The 21052-nt window shown below is 44.1% G+C and overlaps 1 protein-coding gene and 1 pseudogene across 1 annotated transcript in view; one reads left to right on the forward strand and one right to left on the reverse strand.

Moving 5' to 3' along the window:
- Positions 1-21052, reverse strand: part of FBXW4 (F-box and WD repeat domain containing 4) — a 96807-nt gene that overhangs the window by 39305 nt on the left and 36450 nt on the right. The gene's annotated exons all lie outside the window — the stretch shown is intronic.
- On the forward strand, positions 16704-16830 carry LOC125995184 (uncharacterized; annotated as a pseudogene).

Here is a 21052-nt window from a genome sequence, read left to right on the forward strand (position 1 = left end):
AATTAAACTTTTAAAAGGGAAAAAACAGCCCAAGGAATCCCTAAAGAGGCTTGCTGCACTCTTCCCCTTGTAATGAAACTTAATAATGAAATGCCCTACACCCCAATTAGTAAGAAATGTTCTTTGTCTCCAGATGAACACCCCCTATAGGTATATCTAATTTGTTTCCATGCTCTCGTCTCTCCTTCATCGAGTCTGCATTTAAAGGTTATGATTTGTTGGTGCATTTCCAGCAAGGCCTGGCAGGACAGCCTGGGAGAGGCAATCGTGTTTCTAACATCAGTTGGCCCTAGCCTGACCAGCCTTCTCTCCATTATCCATTATCTCTCCATTATCACACACCTATACATAGGCTCTGTCTATTTCTTGCTCTTCATTAGAAGTCTGAAAAATTGAAGAGAAGGAAAGAGAGATGCGGCATTTGGAAAAGCTACAGGGAAAGAGCAGTGAAAGGAAAAGCGAGAGGAGGTGGGCCATTACCAGCAGTGTCTCTTATCTTGATAAAAGGCAAGTTCTCTGTCACGGTGACCCAAAGCTAAAGCTGCTTCAGGCTGGTGGGTCCCTTTGGGGCTTAGCCATCTCACAGGCCTTGTAAGTCCAGCTCTTTTCCCCTCATCACCCTGGCAGTGTGATTGGCATTGATTCCCAAGACAGTCTGCAGTGTGCCAACAGCAGCACACAGGAGTCACTGTGCATGAGGAACTTTGGCAGGAGGTTCCTCCAGGACCACCTCTGCTCAGTGGCCACAGTGCTGCCTTTCTGATTACATGGAAAGTGAGGGTACGTCCTTATCTAAAACGCTGATTCCTTGAATGAATGCCCCCAGCCCCAGTAAGCACAAGTAAGTAAGATGCCAAGACCAGGGAGCCATCATGGTAGTGGTGGGTAGATCCTATGCACAGCCTCTCTCCCTGACTCAGAAATATCCCAAGTCTCCTTCTTCCCAGAAGCAGACAGGCTACATCCATGAAGTTGCTCCCAGTCTCTTCATCCCTCAAGTCATATATCTACATCTCTCAGCAAAAAAAGAGGGGATAAAAGTAGGTGAAGGATGGGGTTGGAGGGATAGCATAGCAATAGGGCATTTGCCTTGCATGTGGCCAACCCAGGACGGACCCGATTTGATTCCCAGCATCCCATATGGCCCCCTGAGCCTGCCAGGAGAAATTTCTGAGCACAGAGCCAGGAGTGGCCCCTGAGAACTGCCAGTGTGGTCCCAAAACTGAAAACCAAACAAAAAGAAAGGGTGAAGGTCTTTCCCTTGGTTCCTGGCATGAGCCCAAACTGCAGAAAGGCAAATGGTAGAAAGAGAAGACTGCAGAGCAGTCCCCAGAGAGTAGATCTGGAATGAAATCCCAGGTTTAGTCTAGTAAAGTCGTTTCTAGGGCCTCTTCCCTCAATGGCTACAGATGAGCACATGAGATTTGCTGAAGATCCTGGCACTGTCTATTTTTGCTAGGGCCTGCTTGTTCCCTATTTCACCAGTTGTTGTGAGTTGTCTGCAGCAGACTTGTGTTCTCTCAGCACCCCTCCTGCCAGAGCCCGGCTCCACCCCTCTCCACTCTGTAGACAGGGCCCAGCCCAGGCTCCCTGAGGCTCACAATCTGTGCTCCTGCCAGACTTTGTCACAAGGGGGGTATAACTTACTTCCAACTGACAATCCCACATGGTAGTACTAACCACCTCCCCATCAAGGCGTGGTAAGGGGCCAAACAAGTGGTGCCTGAGTATCCCAAGGTGCTCTTGTTTTCGAGGAACCCTGCAGTGGTCTGTGACAGACGCATGGGAAGAGGAATCCTCTGCCAGCCAGAGTTGGCATCCGACCCTACCTCTCAAATCTGCCACTAACCTCCAGGGCTGAAGACCCTCCAAGAAGAAGAGGCCCTGCAATACAAAGACCTAAGGCCCCCCAGTCTGGCCTCTCTGTCTAACACAGGCCTGCATTAAAATCAACACTCTATGAACACACAAAACTGACAGGACAGAGGGGGAGCCCACATTGGATACAAAGATTGGGCTCTCGGGAGACGCGGCCTGTTGGTCTCCCATGTTAGCTCCAAGTGACTAAGCTCAGGGTGGGAAAGAACGCCATCTCGGAGGAGGCCAGAGCTCCGCCTGGGCTCCTGTTCGGCAGCCTTTTCACGGGGAAGATGCTTCTGCCTGGAAAAAAATGCAAGCATTGTGTGGGGACCATTTATGCATGCGCCCCTGCACATTCCTTCGAGAAGCAGGAGCACAGTAGTCCCTAAGCCCCCAGCCCTGTGCCCCTCGATTGTACAGGCCTGGAACACACTGCATATGCCACCTGGTCCTCCCCCCTGCAAGCCCCCAGCTCTGTGAGCGATGGGAAGGGGCCCACCAGACACCCTGGCTTCATTGTGCCCCAGAAAGAGGGGACTAATTACTCGCCTACTCTCTGGAGCGCCCAGGGAGAAAACAGAGGCCAGTGGGGTGGAGAGGGTGGGAAATGGGGGTGGGGGTGGTTAAAGACAGGAGAGAGAAAGCCACAGGATACATTTCAAAGTTTCTCTAGCAATTTGGGGGTGGGTGAAAGAAAGCCTGGTCCTGATGTGAAATCATACAGAGGTCAGGGCTGGGTCTGCCACCCTTGTGAGAAAGTGGTGAATCAGGGACGGTTTATCAAACGATCATTTTTTTCCTTTGAAATTGGGAGGCAGCAGCTTGGACAATTCTGCAGATGTGCTTGATGAGTTAGGGACAAAAATGGCCCTTCTCAGTCCCCCTCCTCCCCTTCTTCTATAAGGGCTCCCATCGGGGGTCGCTTCTCCCTCCACTGCCTCCTGGGCCCTCCTCTCCCTCCTTCAGTGGTCAGCTGAGACCCCCACCCACTGCTTGCTTTTGTACTCTTGGCCTTTGGACATACTGACAGGGGCCTTTATGAGACCCCAATCAGGACCCCCATGTCACAGGTACCTAGTAGAGACACCAGACCTTTTCAAACAAGGGACAACAAGGAAAATCGGGCAGCCCATTGTCTCTCCCTCTGTGCTAAGTGAGATGAAAGGGGCCCGCGGTCCCCTCCCCACAGCCCGCCTGCCAATCACCTCTAGTTATTAAGGTCACCATGTGTAAATTCTTTTGACCTGCACCTAATCAAAGATTCACCGGCCCTTTCAAATCCGAATGGGAAGGAGGGGAGAGATTCCCTCCCATAAACCCAGCAAACTCTCCCTCAATAAAATTTCTTCTCTGATTCCTTCTCTGCTTCCCATCTCCACCCCCTCGCTTCTCCTCACTCCGCCCTCCTCACCACTAGCTTCAAACACAAATGCCAGCCCATGGAATTACTACTCCCCCCAAAAATTTGGGGAGGATTTCCAAGGTCCCATTCAGTTCTCTTTAAAGACCATTTCAAAGAGGCATAGCTGCCCAAGCAAGCCCAGATCCTAGACAGCCCCTATCTAGTGGTTCTGATGTCAAATGTTTCAAATAGCAGAATGGTAGGTAACTTTGGATCTCTTCTAAATCAGCCTCTCTTGCTTTGCTCCTGATACCACTATATGTGGAGAAAACAATTGTGATTAACCCATTCCCTTGTCTTTTCACTCAGTATCTCTGGCTCAATGGGTAACCCTTCAAAACCCAGTTTACACTGAGTGGTTGTGTGATCTGTGAGCAAAAAATGGCCAAAATGAAGCTAATTTGATAACAAAATTCTTAAATCAAACAAGTAATATGTATGCAAATATTGCATCATTTTCAAGGATATGTATTTAAACTTATCTGACCAGCTTGCTCCTAAAGTCCATCTCCCCCCCACACACATACACACACGTGTCTTTCTACATCATTTTTTTCACTCTGAGGCAGCCAGTGTTTTCTCTAAAACACATATTTTCCTCTCTTTCTCTTCCCATTCACATTCTTGCTTCTCTTGGAAGACGGAGGAGGCATGACAAGCAAGGTAGTAATAAATGTCTTTCTGTAACTTCCCCACCATTTTCCCTTGCTAGATGTCTCTCCAAGTCACTCATTCTCCTCCTTTTAGTGCCTTCTTTCTCCATAGATTTCCTAGTCTCTGATGCATCCTTTGCCTTTCTGTTTCTTCTTGCCCAGCTGCCTTTATGCCACTTAACTTTCCTTTGGTGCTTTGGTGCTAATCCTTCACGTTGTTTCAGCAAAGGTCTCCCTGCCGAAGCCTTCCGCATCTCAGCCACAAGTCTAAGCTCCAGGTTCCTGGTTATTTCAAACCAAAGCTACCTGGACTATCTCATCACCAACATGCCTAAAAGAGAATTCTGTCTTTGCTAAGGACTCTCTTCAGTCATCAGATTAATGGAGAGAACTTTCTCTCTTCCCCTGGACACTCATGCAGGGCCAGAGTCACAGCAGAGCAGGGAAGGAGCTTGACTTGCACACAGCTGACCCAGATTCAATCCCCAGCAATACATGATTCCCCAAGCCAACAAGGGGTGATTCCTGAGTATCCTGAGAGCCAAGAATAAGCCTTGAGCACCATCAGGTATGACCCAAAAAACAACAAACCATGGACAATTATGACCACCTACACTTTTCTTTCCTACAGGTTTCTCCTGAGTACAGGTTGTCTTTACACTGTCCTCAAGACTCTAGACCAGGGGTCTGAAACTCAATTTACCTGGGGGCCGCAGGAGGCAAAGTCGGGGTGATACTTGAGTGCAAAGTCAGTAGTAAGCCTTGAATATTGGGGGGTGTGACCCAAACAACTAAAACAAAACAAAACAAAACAAAGATTCCTCTAGGGCCACAAAATGTTGTACGGAGGGCCGCAAACAGCCCGCGGGCCGCGAGTTTGAGACTCCTGCTCTAGACTTTTACTGTTAATAAAGTGTATTCCTGGAAAAGTATCTAAATAGCCTCAGTTTTTCCCCTTAAAATATCTATACACAATTCTGTTCCCTCCTCCTCAATATTATCATTTAATTACCTCAACCTAGTCATAAAACTCCCATGGTTTCCTATTATTCTCACATTAAATCAAAATCTGTTCTGCAAAACCCTCCAACTTCCCCTGCAGTCACACTGTCCATTACTTTTTTAATGGAAGGACTACTATTTTCTTGTCAATAACTCTTAGAGTTAATGACACTCACACTGGAATAAACTGGAATCCATTGTTGTCTGAGAATATTCAACTGTTTCCCTAACCAGACGATAGGCTCCTGTATGCAAAAAATCATTTGTGCTTTATACTTTTCACATGACCTTGCACAGAACAGTATTCTCCATCCAGCGCTGTGAAGCAGACATGCTGAAATACACACTACATAGAAGAGCACTTCTGAATTTACATTGATTTTTTTTAAATTTCCAGTATTTGGAGATCTTACCATATTCAAGCTCCTAAGCATGAAACCATGTTTAATGCTACAAAAATAACTCTAAGACATCTTCAGGATGATGAAAATATTCCAAATAGAACTATGGCAAATGTTGCACAACTCTAAATTTGCTTTTTAAATTGTATACTTTAAATGAGGGGACTTGGGGTTAGAACAATAGTATAGTTGGGTAGGGCACTTGCCTTGTACTATATGATATGGGATTGATCCAGGCATCCCATATAGTCCCCTGAACTCTACCAGGAATAGTTCCTGAGTGCAGAACCGTAAGTAACCCCTGGTGGTTGTAGAGCAATTCCCCCCATCCCCCAAAAAGGTGAATTTTATGGTATGCAAATTGTACTTCAGAAAAACTGTGTTTTATAAATTAAGGCCAGAGAGATAGTGCAGGGGTCTTTACCTTGCATGTGGCCAACCGCAATTCAATCCATGATACTATTTATGGTCCCTGAATATAGTACCAGAAGTGACTCTGGAGTGAAAAGCCAACAGCAACCCTTGAGTACCACCAAATATGGCCCAAACTCTCACTCCCAAATAATTTAATCAAATTTAAAAGTAAATGTAGGGACAGGGAGATAGTACATAGATTTAAATACTTGCCTTGCATGTAGCTGACTCTGTTTAAGATACCAGCACCACAAATGCTCCCCTGAGCATCATCCAGAGCTAGATGTAAGCCCTGTGTGGCATGAACTCCACCCCAATTACCTGCCCCAAAAATATAAATATAGATTTGTGCGTTCATAATTTAGGTAATTGTGCAACAACAACAACAACAAAAAGATTCACTCTTCAGATACTGAAAACTGTAGCATAAAGGTCTGATTCAATTCCTGGTGCTGCCACATATATTAAACATGAACATGGCAGATCAGTTGTTCTCTCACCTCGGGTAACACAGCAATTCCAAGCTGCACTGTAGGAATGACTAAAGAGGTGCGACCCTGCAAGCACTGATGGCCAGTAAGTGCAAACCTGTCGAGTATGAGTGTGAGCAACTCAGTAGTTCCTGCAAGTACCTAGCTGCACAACCTGGTAAGCAGGCACCAGAGCCGGGCATGTGTACAACCTTTGATTTTGCAACAATAACAAAGGGAAGGGATGGGGGGGGGGGGGAGTTAAGAAAAGGTTAAGTAAGTAAAGATTTAAGTAAAAGTAAAAAGTTAAAAAGAAAAAGTTAGCAGAAACTCAACACATAAGGAATAGCCCTGATGCCAGTGAAATAGGATTAAGGCACCTGCCCTACACTGAGTTAACTCTGGTTTCATCTCCAGCACCAAATAATGGTGCCCGCAAACACTTCTAGTAGTAACCCCCAAGAAAAGATGCAATATAGTGCCCGAGTACCACCACATGTGGCCCAAACCCAGTCACTACCCCCCAAAAAGGAAACTTGAAGAAACTATCAAGTCAAATAACTGTTTTATGACATTTTTGGGTCAATAATATATGTTAATATCTTTTGGGGGTCAAGACATATATTTATCATTCATTCAATGGCTATGCAGTATTTTATTGGGTGAATGGACCATATAATATATTTAATCAAACTCCTATTAATGGATACTTACATGTTCTCTCTTTTTCTTTTTTTTTCTTTTTAGACTATACCAGGTGATGCTTAGGGCTAACTCATGGCTCAGTGCTCCAAGATTAATCACTCCTGACGATATTCAAGAGGTCATATGTAATTTCAGGTGTCAAACCAAGGCATCCTGAATACAAAGCATGTGTTCTAGACAACTGAGCTATCTTTCCAGCCCTATGCATCCTAATTTAAGTTTTGATATATACATCTTCCATACTTGTCAGGAAGTATGAATATATACAACTTCCACATTGTCTTAGGATACATTCTTTTTTGGGGGGGTCACACCTGGCAGTGCTCAGGGGTCACTCCTGGCTCTGTGCTCAGGAATCGCTCCTGGCAGGCTCAGGGGACCATATGGGATAACGGGATTAGAACCACTGTCCTTCTGCATCTAAGGCAAACGCCTTACCGCTGTGCTATCTCTCCAGCCCCTGGATACATTCTTTAAAGTGAAATTCAGGCAACAAAAGGTTCTCATATTTTTATTCAGATGTTTACTACCAAAATAATATCATTTAAAAACTCTTACTGTTCCTCTCGGAATTCTTAGATCCACCCTTGCAAGCCTTCAAAGGAGGATTTTCTTGACCACAAACTTCCAGCATGTAGAAGAATTCTTTGAATAATTCTTTTATTTCTATTAATTATTTTGTTTTTATTTTCTTTTTCGTTTTTGGTTTTTGGGTCACACCTGGCAGCACTGAGGGGTTATTCCTGGCCCCATGCTCAGAAATTGCTTCTGGCAGGCTCAGGGGACCATATGGGATGCCAGGATTCGAACCACTGTCCTTCTACATGGAAGGCAAACGCCTCACATCCATGCTATCTCTCTGGCCCCCTGTTTTTATTTTCAATCACAGCTTAGCCTGGACACTACTGAAATTCAAATTGTGGGGGAAGTAAAGTGTTTCAACACTTTAACCTAAGATCCCTCTTTTTGCCAGCTGTTACAAAATTTATCTTCCTGGGTTATTTACCAGAGAACCCCACTGCAATCACTCACTTGGTCTCCTCCCACTCCAGTCCTAAAGGAAAAAGGGCCAGCCTGGGTCAGAAGAGCTCCTGCTACTACTGCAACAAGGCAGAAAGTGCAGGAGACAAAGAATCCCCCAGCAAGAGTGGAGCCCTGGGGAGAAAGCCAGAGTGGTCACCCGCTCAAAACTGGACCCTCACTGTCACCTCTAAAGACCATGGTGCCTCTGATTCAGGGTGTAGGTTCTAAGTAATAGATGATAAAATCTGGACATCCTAATGTGCTCTTGAAACTTCAGAGTTATGACCACACACCACAGGACTGAGCTAAGGCAATACAAGTCTGTTTCAAATTCTCCGAATAGAGATGGAGAAATGGCTCGGCTTTGATTCCTGGCACCACATGGACCCCTGAGCATCAAGTGTGGCCCCAAAACAAAACAACAATAGCAAAATTTGTGCTAAAGAAGGGATGAAAGGAAGAAGAGATGGAGAGATCTTATGATGGTCACAGGCCAAAAAGGTATACACATTTCAGCTTTTCCTTCTCTAGCTGAATCGCCAGTATATGTCAGATGCAACCCAAATGAGAATCAGCCCCCATTTACACAGTGGTTTCTAATCCCCATATAGCTTCTGGCCTCTGTCTTTCTGTCTAGTTTGGATCCTAGAAAGAAGCCAGTATGAAGGTCTTTACCTTACTACTTGCTAAGCCAGCAAAGTGCAAGTGTTGGCTCTCCAGCCTATTTCTGCCTTCAGAATCTCTGAAGAATACAGAAGCAACACAGACATAAGTGTCTCTAACCTGGAAACAAAATGTCACACTTTTATAGACAAGCAGATAAAGCATGGGAAATGAAGAGAAGAAAATGGCCCAAAGACAAAGCATTCTGCTTCACTAACCTTTCCTAACACTAAGCCACAGTGTTAGAAGGATCATACAGAACATAAGAGCTTCAAATTTTTTTGTTTTTGTTTTATTTTGTTTGTTAATTATTTTTTTGTTTTAATTTTGTTTTGGTTTTGGGTCACACCCAGCAGCCAGGGGTTACTCCTGGCTCTCCGCTCAGAAATCGCTCCTGGCAGGCTCAAGGGACCATATGGGATGCCGGGATTCGAAGCACCATCCTTCTGCATGCCAGGCAAACGCCTACCTCCATGCTATTTCTCCGGCCCCCAAGAGCTTCAACTTTAATGTCTTCTCAAAGCAGACAAACTCCTGCCTTCAAAATTTGTATTCTTCGGGGACAAAGGATAGCATAGAGGTGAGGCGTTTGCCTCTCATTCAGAAGGTCAGTGGTTCAAATCCCGGTATCCCATATGGTCCCCTGAGCTTGCCAGGAGCGATTTCTGAGCATAAAGTCAGGAGTAACCCCTGAGTACTGCCGGGTGTGTCCCAAAAGCCAAAAATAAAATTTTTTTGTACTCTTCAGTCCCCCTACCCAGATATGTGGGCACAGAATATACCAATTGCCATAGAATTGCTATTTCCAGCCTGCTGAAAAAATCAACCCCTTACATTATGACTACCATAACAATTTGCTCAAGAAGCTGGATTATGGCTCTGAAGCAGAAAGAAGCACTGGAAGATATAGCAGGATAAGTTGACTGGGCCAGAGACATGTCAAAACATGTCTCTGAATGGTGGGTAGAGTGCCTGACCTGCTATACCATCTCTCCAAAGGAATGGGCGGGGGGGGGGGGCACACAGCAAGAAATGATTTCTAATAATTTTAATCACCAAAAAGTCTTCCTCTCATTTCTTGAATTTTTTTTTTTACAAATAATACATTGCTAAAATATTGGCAACCTACCTGCCCCATCTCTTTTTGTGCACTCCATTCATGATTTAAATTTGCATTGCAAACTATGAAAAAGGTAAGCTTCTGCAGAAAGCAATTTCCTGGGCCAGCAGCTCTTGGACGAATATTCCTTTTGCAATTACCATGCCTTCTGCATGCATATACTCACCTCCAACTCCCTGCAGCTCTTCTCCTTCCTTCTTTTCTACATCCCTTCTTCTCAAACAAGCCTATCTGACCACAGACCATGACAAAAACCACTCTTTATAAAAAATGCCCTAGCCAGAGAGTGGACAATAAGCTGGAGAAAGGGCCAAGGATCATAGGTGAACTTAATAGGGTACCTAAGGAGGCAGGGGAATTTACAAAACAAAAGAGCATCATTACTATACAAGAAAAGAAATCAAGCCTCTGTCCCCAAAGTTCACAGTGTGATACTTTGGAGTCCTTTTCAAGAACTTGTTAGGTGGGGCCAGAGAGATGGCATGAAGGTATGGCGTTTGCGTTGTATGCAGGACAGTGGTTCGAATCCCAGCATCCCATAAGGTTCCCCCATGCCTGCCAGGAGCAATTTCTGAGCACAGAGCCAGGAGTAACCTCTGAGCACTACCAAAAAAACAAAAACCAAAAAAGAATAAAAGTATCTACTCTCTATTATTATTATTGGTATTATTTTTGGTTTGTAGTCACACCCAAATGTGTTCAGGACTTATTCACAATTCTGTGCCAGGTATCACAGCTGGTTGTGCTTTAGGGACTATATGAGTTGCCAGGAATCAAATATAGATTAGCTATGTGTGAGGCAAGTGCTCTACCTGTTGAACCATCTCTCCTGTTCCTTTTTTGCTGTTTTTTTTTTTTTTTTTGAGGAGGGGTGCCCCCAATGGTGCTCAGATCATATGTGCTGGGATTCAAACACTGGCTTCCTGCATGCAAAGCATAGTTTCCAGCTATTAACCTATTCCTCCAGTTCTCTATTCCCGTCCTTTTTGGTAAGAAGAATAAGTAACAGTTCTTGAGATCCAAGTTCCTAATTCCTGTAAATGGAACTATGATACTAGTGAAACTCAAACTCAAATAGCCATAGGCAGAAGAATTCCTGTTCTTAGGTCTTAAATATAAGACAGGTAGAATCATATGTAACTGTTCTGAACTCAAAGGAAGGAAACATAACTGATACTCTTGCATTGCCACCTGGAGGTTCCAGGACCAAGACTCTGGTATACATAAGGTAAATAAGGTAAATGGTGGCATTTTTTTTTGGGAGAGGGGATTGGGTCACACCTGGCAGCACTCTGGGGTTACTCCCATGCTCTCTCTCTGGCCCGGGAATTTTTTATAATGGTTTGAATTATAATAGAAAACAAGAAACTCATTGTATTTCACTGAATGATTATTGCCATTTTTATTTTGGTTGTTGGGCTACACCCAGTGACACTCAGGGGTTACTCCTGGCTATGCGCTCAGAAATAGCTCCTGGCTTTGGGGACCAAAAGGGATGCCAAGGGATCGAACAGCGGTTTGTCTCAGGCTAGCATGCGCAAGGCAGACACCTTACAGCTTACGCCACTGCTCTGGCTCCAATTATTGCAAAATTTTTTTTTTTTTTGGTTTTTGGGCCACACCCGTTTGACGCTCAGGGGTTACTCCTGGCTATGCACTCAGAAATTGCCCCTGGCTTGGGGGGACCATATGGGATGCTGGGGGATCGAACCACAGTCCGTCCTATGCTAGCGCTTGCAAGGCAGACACCTTACCTCTAGCGCCACCTTCCCGGCCCCAATTATTGCAAATTTTAAGGAAAACATTTTAGCAAAAAAAAAAAAAAAAGCAATGTGTGACCATTATGTGAAAGCTTTTTTTTTTTTCACAATTGTGTATTACTTAAAAACAAGGTGTGATAATATGTAGTGAAATTCTAACTAAAATAGAATAATAAAATCTTTCCTCAAATAGTCTATGAGCCACAAAACTGCAGGAGAATGGGTGCTCTTTTTACCTCTGATATGATCTGCTGAGACACAAACATACATTATACTAATAGTTCTGCCACACTTTGTCATTGCTTTTTCACTCAGGCCCAGTACAAATTCCATGCCCAATTCTACTTATAACACAAGCTCCATTATCTCCATAATACAAAGGCAACAGTATTTCATAAAGATCCCCCTCTTTTTGGCTGATAGAGTGTTGTGCCTAACAGGTGGCAAAATCCTCTTAAATATATGAGTAGTATCATGACAAGGCCACTGGAACGGATTGGTGCCATAATTCAGACAGGGCTAGAAGTTTCCGCCCCACCATCAGGTTCCTCTTTAGCCTTGACAGATCAAACTGAAGCCGAAGTAGGTTACAGAGATCAGTTCAGTCTCTGAGCCAAAGGTCTTCACAGTGAGGGACCAAAGCTGCCCTAGCTGGGCCTCTGCCGGCCCGTGTCCCAGATTAATCACCAGCAAGCAGGGTTGGACACCAGCCTGCAATCTGAGCCCAGCAGCACCTGCACAGAGGTCATCCCAGCACCTCCCTCAGTCCCCTTGAGTCAAACTCCAGGGTCTGAGGGTATCCACCTGTTGATGAGGTTACCTAGAACATGAGGGCAAGACAAGAAGCCATCTTGACAGATGGCTTCAGTGTATTAGTGAAGGACTTCAAGAGAAAGAAGTCTGTCTCTGAGCAATAGAAAGGCCTCAATATCCTTCTCATCACTATCCAGAGGAAACATCTAACTCAGACCTGGAGAGAGTGAACTAAGTCCTTAGAAATTAATGAGATGCTTTGTGTGTGTTTGCTACAATTCTCATCACCTACAGATCAATAGGAGGCTCATGGAAAGGAGAGACACCAAGCAGAGGTATCTTTGAAATCATCCCCAAATACTACCAACTATACCTCTGTGAAAGGAAACTCATGCACTCTGAGGGTGCAGGGAAGCTTCCTCTGAATGCCAAAACCTCAGAGAATACTTTGCTTAAATAATCTCCTAAAATAGTAAGCTATCCAAACACATATACATTCAGAGCTAGAAACAAAATATGGTGATAACTGTATTGCCAGAAGGTATTTTTTAGGTCAAAGAACCTTATTACAATGTCTTCTCAGATGGGGGGCCAGAGCTACAGTAAAGCAGGTAAGGTACTTGCCTTGCATGCAAACAACCCAGATTTGATCCTTGGCATCTGTATGGTTTCCACGATCACTACCGGGAACAATGCCCGAGCACAAAGTACAAGTAATCGCTGATAGCCACTAAGTGTGACCCAAAAACAAACAAACAAACAAAAACCCAAAAACACAGACACATATTCTTCACATGTAGTAACACAGTTATATATATATAATTTATATAATACATTTAATATAGCATTATATTCTGTAGTCAATAATATATTCGACATTGTAATATAATTCTATATTACATATATATAATTTCTTCTCTGAGTAGGAGAAGGTATTCTCGAGTCTCAAAATAAGAAGTCAAAGAGAAAGGAGACAAGCATGATGATTTGTATCTTTTTGTTTTGTTTTGTTTTGTTTAGTTTTAGGATCACACCTGGCAGCGCTCAGGGGTTACTCCTGGCTCTCCGCTCAGAAATAGCTCCTGGTAGGCTCACTCAGGGAACCATATAGGATTCCAGGATTCGAACCACCGTCCTTCTGCATGCAAGGCAAACGCATTACCTCCATGCTATCTCTCCGGCCCCAATGGTTTGTATTTTACAAAAACCTATCCCAGCCCTACTTTGTGATCTGAGCAAAAACCATTAGGATGGATGTGCTCTTTCCTTCCCACCTGTGCCCACAGTCCCAGGGAAGGAAGGGTCGGAGTCACAGTGGAGTGTGTGACACTTGAAAAGGCAAAAAAAGGCACAGGTCAGATAGGAAGAGAATTAGCTCATCTCAGTGCTTTCTTTTAAGGAAAACCACCCATATCCTGACAGTTACACCTTGTACCTCTAAAGCTCCATCTCTAAGAATTCCTTTTGAACTCCAGCTGCAGCCCAACTTAGGACAGAGCAGTAGCTACAATTACACACTTGCTTGGAAGTTGAGGGGTGGGGGGTTTGGGGGGTGGAAGGCTGCTGCTGCATGTGACAGGCCATGAAAGGTCCCTGCCTATAAAACAGACTGGAAAACAAACCCTTAATTTAAATGTTAATGAAAGTGCTGTGGAGACATCAGAGGCTTCCCGGCTGCTCAGAGAGCAGCTACACCAGTCACAGAATTTATGGCTCCCCTTCACCCTCCCTCTCTGCCTCATCACTCCCTGAAGTTTAAAGAGTAGGGGGGAAAGCCCACCTAATTTTAACATTAACTTCATGCTTCCACCTTGGGATGTGATTGCTAAATTATCTGTCGGCAGAACAGTGATCAAAGGTGGAAAAACACAGGCACACTGCACACACAATCTAGAAAAGTCAGTGCAGCAAAAGCAAGACAATTACCTTCTCTCTTCCTGATGAGGGAAGACAAGAAATAGTGGTGCGGATGGGGCCAGGAATTTGGAGTGAAGGCAGGCAGTGGAAGAGAAAGACTGGTCCTTCTAAAGTAGTCTGCCCCCCAATCTGAGAAGGGAGCATAACAATTCACCAATTTCACCTGTCTGTTTTGCCATCAAAATTGAATCTAGTTCCTTGCTGCTTACCCTGCATACTGTGAGACAGTATCAAGACAGAAAGCAAGACAAGGTGTGGAAAGAGAACAAAGTCAGAAGGAGAAAGAGAGAATTATAGATATATGGACTCTACCAGTCTTGAACCTTCTGCAGCGGCCTATGTTTTCTGTTACTAGGGTTTTATTTAAGCCAGCTCTCACAGACTGAGCCAGCCTTGCTGGTGAGGGAAGGAATGGCTCCCCTAAATAGGTTCTAGTCCAGAAAGAGCTGGTTGCATTGCTGGTCTCAGGCCAGAAGCTCAGCATATGAGTCTCTTGTGCCCATCCTGTCCTGGATAGTGGCAGAGATCCAGGGTCTTGAGGAAGTTAAACCCACCCATGTGGCATTTCATCCTTGCTTCTGATGGGTATACCCACCAGGGAGGCTTGGCTTAGCACAGGCATTTATCTGTAATTCAGCAGGCCCAAACTCCATATCAACTGTATCCTCATACTGATCTCTTTGCAATTTTAGGTCATTTCAGGCCAGAGTAGTGGGGCCATGTAGCACTACCTAGAGGTTCCTTCTTGCTCCAGGCATCAAGCCATCCATCCCAGCCATGCCAGCCCCTGGCCTCTGCATGGTGTCTTTGTGCCTCTGACTCTCTCTCCCATAGGCATCTAATGCAGGGCACTTCCTCTTATGTGCTCTACAGCTTGTTAGGGGGAAACCAAGCTACTCCCTATACAATACACACACACACACACACACACACACACACACACACACACACACACACCACGCTATTCCCTATACCACACACACACATCCCAAGCTATTCCCTATACCACACACACACACACACACACACACACACACACACACACACACACACACGAAAAGGCTTTTCTCGAGTAGGTAAACTGACCTTCGATCTTCAAATCAGCCCTGGGCCAAAGCATTAGAACATTGGTTAATATAAAGTATGAGAAAGCCATATGTCAACAACCTTCATACAGGTTATCAAATTTATGTACATGGCTCATCTCCCCAAACCAATCAGAAATAAAAACAAAAAAGGTACAACCCTAACTTCTGATATTCCTTCCCCTAAGAATTGTGAAGTGCAGTTGCAAAGGACTGCTAAACTACTGGGAACCAAAAGAATTCACACCAAACATTGGCTGCTTCTATTCCCAATTTTTCAAACCTCTCTGTCAGAGAAAACCCCCGATGCAATTACTTCTATCCAAAGAAAGGTGCATTTCAACAGGCTGGTGATTATACATCTGCCACACACAGCACACAGTAAACTCTGTAGCCACTAGGAATAAATACTCTTCTCTCCCCCAGAAGTTCACCCCTTACCAAACAGTGCACAGTGATTGCTTCCCTTCCAGACTCTCCCTCACCTCTGGGAGAAATGAAGCAAGAAGGGGCAACTCCTCCATCAAACCCCCCCCCCAGAGACTCCAACTCACTTTACAAATTTGAATCAGTATATTTCATACAGACTTGGACTAGTCCCCCAAAAAAACAAACAGGCCACCACTGTGAGCAAAGTTACACAAAATTACACTGTATATTTAATAAGACAGCTAAGTCAAGTTTCTACACCTATACCACTCATATATTTCCCTAATGACAGAAACAAGAGAGAGGGATTAAAACCCAAGTGTCCTGGGAAGTCTCCCTGACCACACTGACTCATGGTAGCAGTGTGTTCAGAGAGGGGGAGGATTCTGCTGAACACCTTCTTGGAAGGTGATCAACATGGACTGGCGCCAGCTTTCACAGCTGCCTGAGAAAGCCTATGCCTCCTTTATACATAGCCTTCCTTTTCCTTACATCTCAGCTTGGTCCCTAGAAAAAATGTCCCTGGCCAGAGCAATAGTACAGTAGATAGGGACTTGCCTTGTACATGTTGATCAAGGTTTGATTCCAGCACCAACAGATCCATGAGGACCACTAAAAGTGGTCCCTGAGTGCAAAGCCAGGATTAAGCTTTCAGCACCATAAGTGTGGCTCAAAAAACAAACAAATAAACAAAAACAAAAAAAAGAATATCCCTAGTCTCCACAGAACTTTTCAAAGACCACCCTTACTGACCATGATACTGGATGGAAGCACAGAAATGACCCAATGCCTGTAGCCCTCCCTCTGCACTATAATATATAACAATAGGCTAGACTTAGGCATCATATATAACATAGGCTATTCCAAATGGGCCCTTTATTGATCTTTCCTGAGCCTCAATCTCTCACTCTACTGGAGGAGAATGGTAGCCCAATTTATACTCAACCTAATTTCAAGCATTTGGTTGGCAATCATTATAGCTATGCATCCATTTATCTCCACTGTTGAATAAGATGCTTGGGGCATCTACATATAAGAAATTCAGTATCACTTCTCAGTCTTTTTACTAAGATCAAGTGTAGTATCTGTTCTTATCAGTTTAATATTTGATACGTCCTCTATCTGAGGACAATATATTAAATCAGTGACAAAGTGTGGACAGAATAATCGTTTACAAATGTGTGAGAGAAAAAAGGAAACTCAGTAAAGACACAGGAGTTAAGGGGGTAAAGAAAACCAGAAAGGAAGAGATGAAAACAGAGAGAATAAAATTGAGTATTTACTCTATATTTTTGGGGGGTTTGGGGAGGCACATCCAGTGAAGCTCAGGGGTTACTCCTGGCTATGCTCTCAGAAATTATATCTGGCTTGGGGAACCATATGGGATGCCAAGGATAGAACCGCAGTCCATCCTGGGTCAGCTGTGCACAAGGTAAATACCCTACCACTGCACGACCACTTTGGCCCCTACTCTATAATTTTTTAAATGTCATTCCTGGGGACAAAGAGATAGTACAGAAGGTAGAGGTAGAGAACTTGTTTTGCATATAGCAGACTCCAATTCTATTCCTATCACTCCTTACAGCCCCTCAAGCACCTTCAAGAATGATTCCTGGGCCCGGAGAGATAGCACAGCGGCGTTTGCCTTGCAAGCAGCCGATCCAGGACCAAAGGTGGTTGGTTCGAATTCCGGTGTCCCATATGGTCCCCCGTGCCTGCCAGGAGCTATTTCTGAGCAGACAGCCAGGAGTAACCCCTGAGCACTGCCGGGTGTGGCCCAAAAACCAAAAAAAAAAAAAAAAAAAAAAAGAATGATTCCTGAACACAGGCAGAAGCCCTGAGCACCACTGGGTATGGCCCAAAAACCAAAAAGCTAAAATGTCATTCTTCTCCATTTTTGTTGTTGTTGTCAATAACCTAGGGTCTCACATGCATGGTCATGGGGGCACATACCAGGGTGTAGTGCAAACCACTGATCACATACTTGATTGTGACAACCTGGGTCCTAAATGGCAAAGCAACCAGGATTCTCTCAGCTGAAACTCATGACCTCATGGAGGTTTGCCACTGAACTCCCTGGACCACTCCTTTAAATGTTCTTCTTTTCCTCAATCAATCACTTATCAACTTTATTCAAATGGACTTTTATGCCTATAAAAGGTATTATGCACTTAAAAATGACTTTTTGAATTGAGAAGCTGGCTCAAAAGACTAGAACACATGCTTTGCATGCTGGAGCTCTTTTCAATTTCCAATTAAGACATTTATATTTCAGCACCATCATCACATATATGCATTATATCCTAGACATGCCTCCAACATCTCACTCCTGGTCCATGTCAGTCCATCCTCCTATTAGAGATCAAATAGCTAGGCCTCTTTTACAGAAGGAGAGCTGCATCTAAAGCCCATAAATCTTAAAAACAAAATATGGGTGTCAGGGAAAGAGATTATGCTGAAGGAAAGGTTTTTGCTTGACACCTTCCTGTGGAGTCTATAGGTTTTCCTTTTGTGTTCTGAGTACCTAAACATGACTCTAATCACATAATTGTTATTTGAAATCATCTTCCAGGACTGCTTAGAATCAAAAACTCAAGGTCACGGGAGGAAAAATGGTGATATGTGGCTACAGGACAGAAACCTGCATTCTCTCAATCATGAATACTTCAGATGAAGGCGAGGGCTAACAGTTTAATGCGTCAAACTATAAGGGTCTAAATGTAAACACAAAAAATATGACAGAAAAGTCCCAACATCAATGTAAAATGTGCCGCTATGTAGAAAACATTGGAAAAGAGATAGGGTAGTCTACTACCTGTCTAGGTTTCTTCTCTCTATATGAGGGAGTGGGAAATTGTCAGTAAACCAGGAGTGCCAGCCCTAAAACCTAGCTTGCAAGGACCATTGATGGCTCATGTCTGAACATGGCTTAATTAACATATAGTACCATTGTCAATTTATTAAACTGTTGGGGGGTCACCAAATTTTTTTTTTTTTTTTTTTTTTTATTTTGGGCCGCTTTCTTTTTTTTTTTTTTTTTGGTTTTTGGGCCACACCCAGTAACGCTCAGGGGTTACTCCTGGCTATGTGCTCAGAAGTTGCTCCTGGCTTGGGGGACCATATGGGACACCGGGGGATCGAACCGCGGTCCGTCCAAGGTTAGCGAAGGCAAGGCAGGCACCTTACCTTTAGCGCCACCGCCCGGCCCCAAATTTTTTAATATCTCAATATTATATAGTGGTGTCAGCCCAGTAGAATACAGGAAATCTTTTTTTTTTTTTTGGTTTTTGGGCCACACTCGGCGGTGCTCAGGGGTTGCTCCTGGCTGTCTGCTCAGAAATAACTCCTGGCAGGCACGGGGGACCATATGGGACACCGGGATTCGAACCAACCACCTTTGGTCCCGGATCGGCTGCTTGCAAGGCAAACGCCACTGTGCTATCTCTCGGGGCCCAAATACAGGAAATCTTATGAGAAAGTTACATGAAATCTACCAACCTCAGTGAGCCTAAACAGTAATGTTGAAGACTCAACTAGTACCAACCACAGCCCAGTGTATCCTTAGACAATGACTTTAAGTAACACCATGGTGAGATATAACAATTATTTCAAATTGATTCTTGTTGATCTAAGTTTTGATAATTACATTTGCCTTTGTGTTGTAATAAGCAATATGAAATAAATTTGTTTGTGCCTGGATGGAGGCTGGCTATGGTGATAGATGGGAGATTGGGCACACTGGTGAAGGGAAGGTCCTACTGGTGGTGAAATTGGTATCTAGACATTTAGTATCTTATACAACTTTATTATGAACAACTTGGTAAATGATGAAGTAATAATAAAAAAATTAAATATGTGAAAATGCCGATAAAAAATTGGATCTTGGGCCCGGAGAAATAGCACAGTGGCGTTTGCCTTGCAAGCAACTGATCCAGGACCAAAGGTGGTTGGTTCGAATCCCGGTGTCCCATATGGTCCCCCGTGCCTGCCAGGAGCTATTTCTGAGCAGACAGCCAGGTGTAACCCCTGAGCAACGCCGGGTGTGGCCCAAAAACCAAAAAAAAAAAATTGGATCTTACATAAAAAAAATTTTAGGGTGCTACACCCAGCTGTGCTCAGGCCTTACCGCTGGTTCTGTGCTCAGGAATCACTCCTGGCAAAGTTTAGAGGACCCCTCCCAAAAATATGTATATTTCTCTTCAAAATAATATAATAATGTCTATAAAAAAACAGTATTCACTTTTGGGAGGAGAGAGTCGGGGGCCACACACTGCTGTGCTGCCCAGGATTGAACCTAGGTTTGCTTAATGCAATAGCCCAAGCCCAAAACCAGGAGTAACTCCCAAGTACTGCTGGTTGTGCCCATCAAACTCCATTTCCAGAAAAAGAAAGCAAAAGGGCTAGTAATAATAGTATCATATACTATAGTCTTTGAGTATGAGAGAGAATCCCAAAAGTAAACTTTTTTTTTTGTTTGTTTTTTCGGGCCACACCCATTAGATGCTCAGGGGTTACTCCTGGCTACGCGCTCAGAAATTGCCCCTGGCTTGGGGGGGACCATATGGGACACCGGGGGATTGAACCGTGGTCCTTTCCTTGGCTAGCGCTTGCAAGGCAGACACCTTACCTCTAGCACCACCTCGCCAGCCCTGTAAACTATTATTTTTAAAGAGTTCAAGACCTCATCTACAGAGTTAAGAAAAAAAGTCATGTAATTGTGTGTCAAGAGAGCCATAATCAGTCAAAAGAGAGCAGAACAGTCATCCCAGGACCATGAAAACTCACAAGAGAACAAGAAGACTGAAGGTGAATGTAAAAAAGAAACCTTAAGGGGCTGGAGCGGTGGCACAGGTGGTAGGGTGTTTGCCTTGCACGTGCTAACCTAGGACAGACCACAGTTTGATCCCCTAGCATCCCATATGGTCCCCCAAGCCCAGGGCAATTTCTGAGCAAACAGCCAGGAGTAACCCCTGAGCATCACTGGGAGTGGCCCAAAAAAGGCAAAGCAAAAAAAAAAAAAAAAAAAAAAAAGAAAAAAAGAAACCTTAAGTCTCAGGTCTTCAGTGGGCCAGAGAGATAGAACATCGGGTAAGGCATTTGCCTTGCACAAAGCTGACTCTCCATCAATCATTGGTACCACATATGGTCCCCATAGGCCCCAGAAGGAGTGATCTCTGGGTGCAGAGCCAAGAGTAATCCCTGAACACCACCTAGTGTGGCAAAATAATAATAATAATAATAATAATAATAAGTAAAATAAAACACCAAGTTCTTCTTCATAGCCAGACTATAGATTATGGCCCAAAACACCCAACTCAGTTTACTATGATCTGAAATGGTTCTTGACAACAAGGGCAGCCTCTGTTGTTTTTTTTTATTGGCATAATCTTCAGTT

This window comes from Suncus etruscus, chromosome 17 (genome assembly GCF_024139225.1).
Source record: "Suncus etruscus isolate mSunEtr1 chromosome 17, mSunEtr1.pri.cur, whole genome shotgun sequence".
NCBI lineage: Eukaryota > Metazoa > Chordata > Mammalia > Eulipotyphla > Soricidae > Suncus > Suncus etruscus.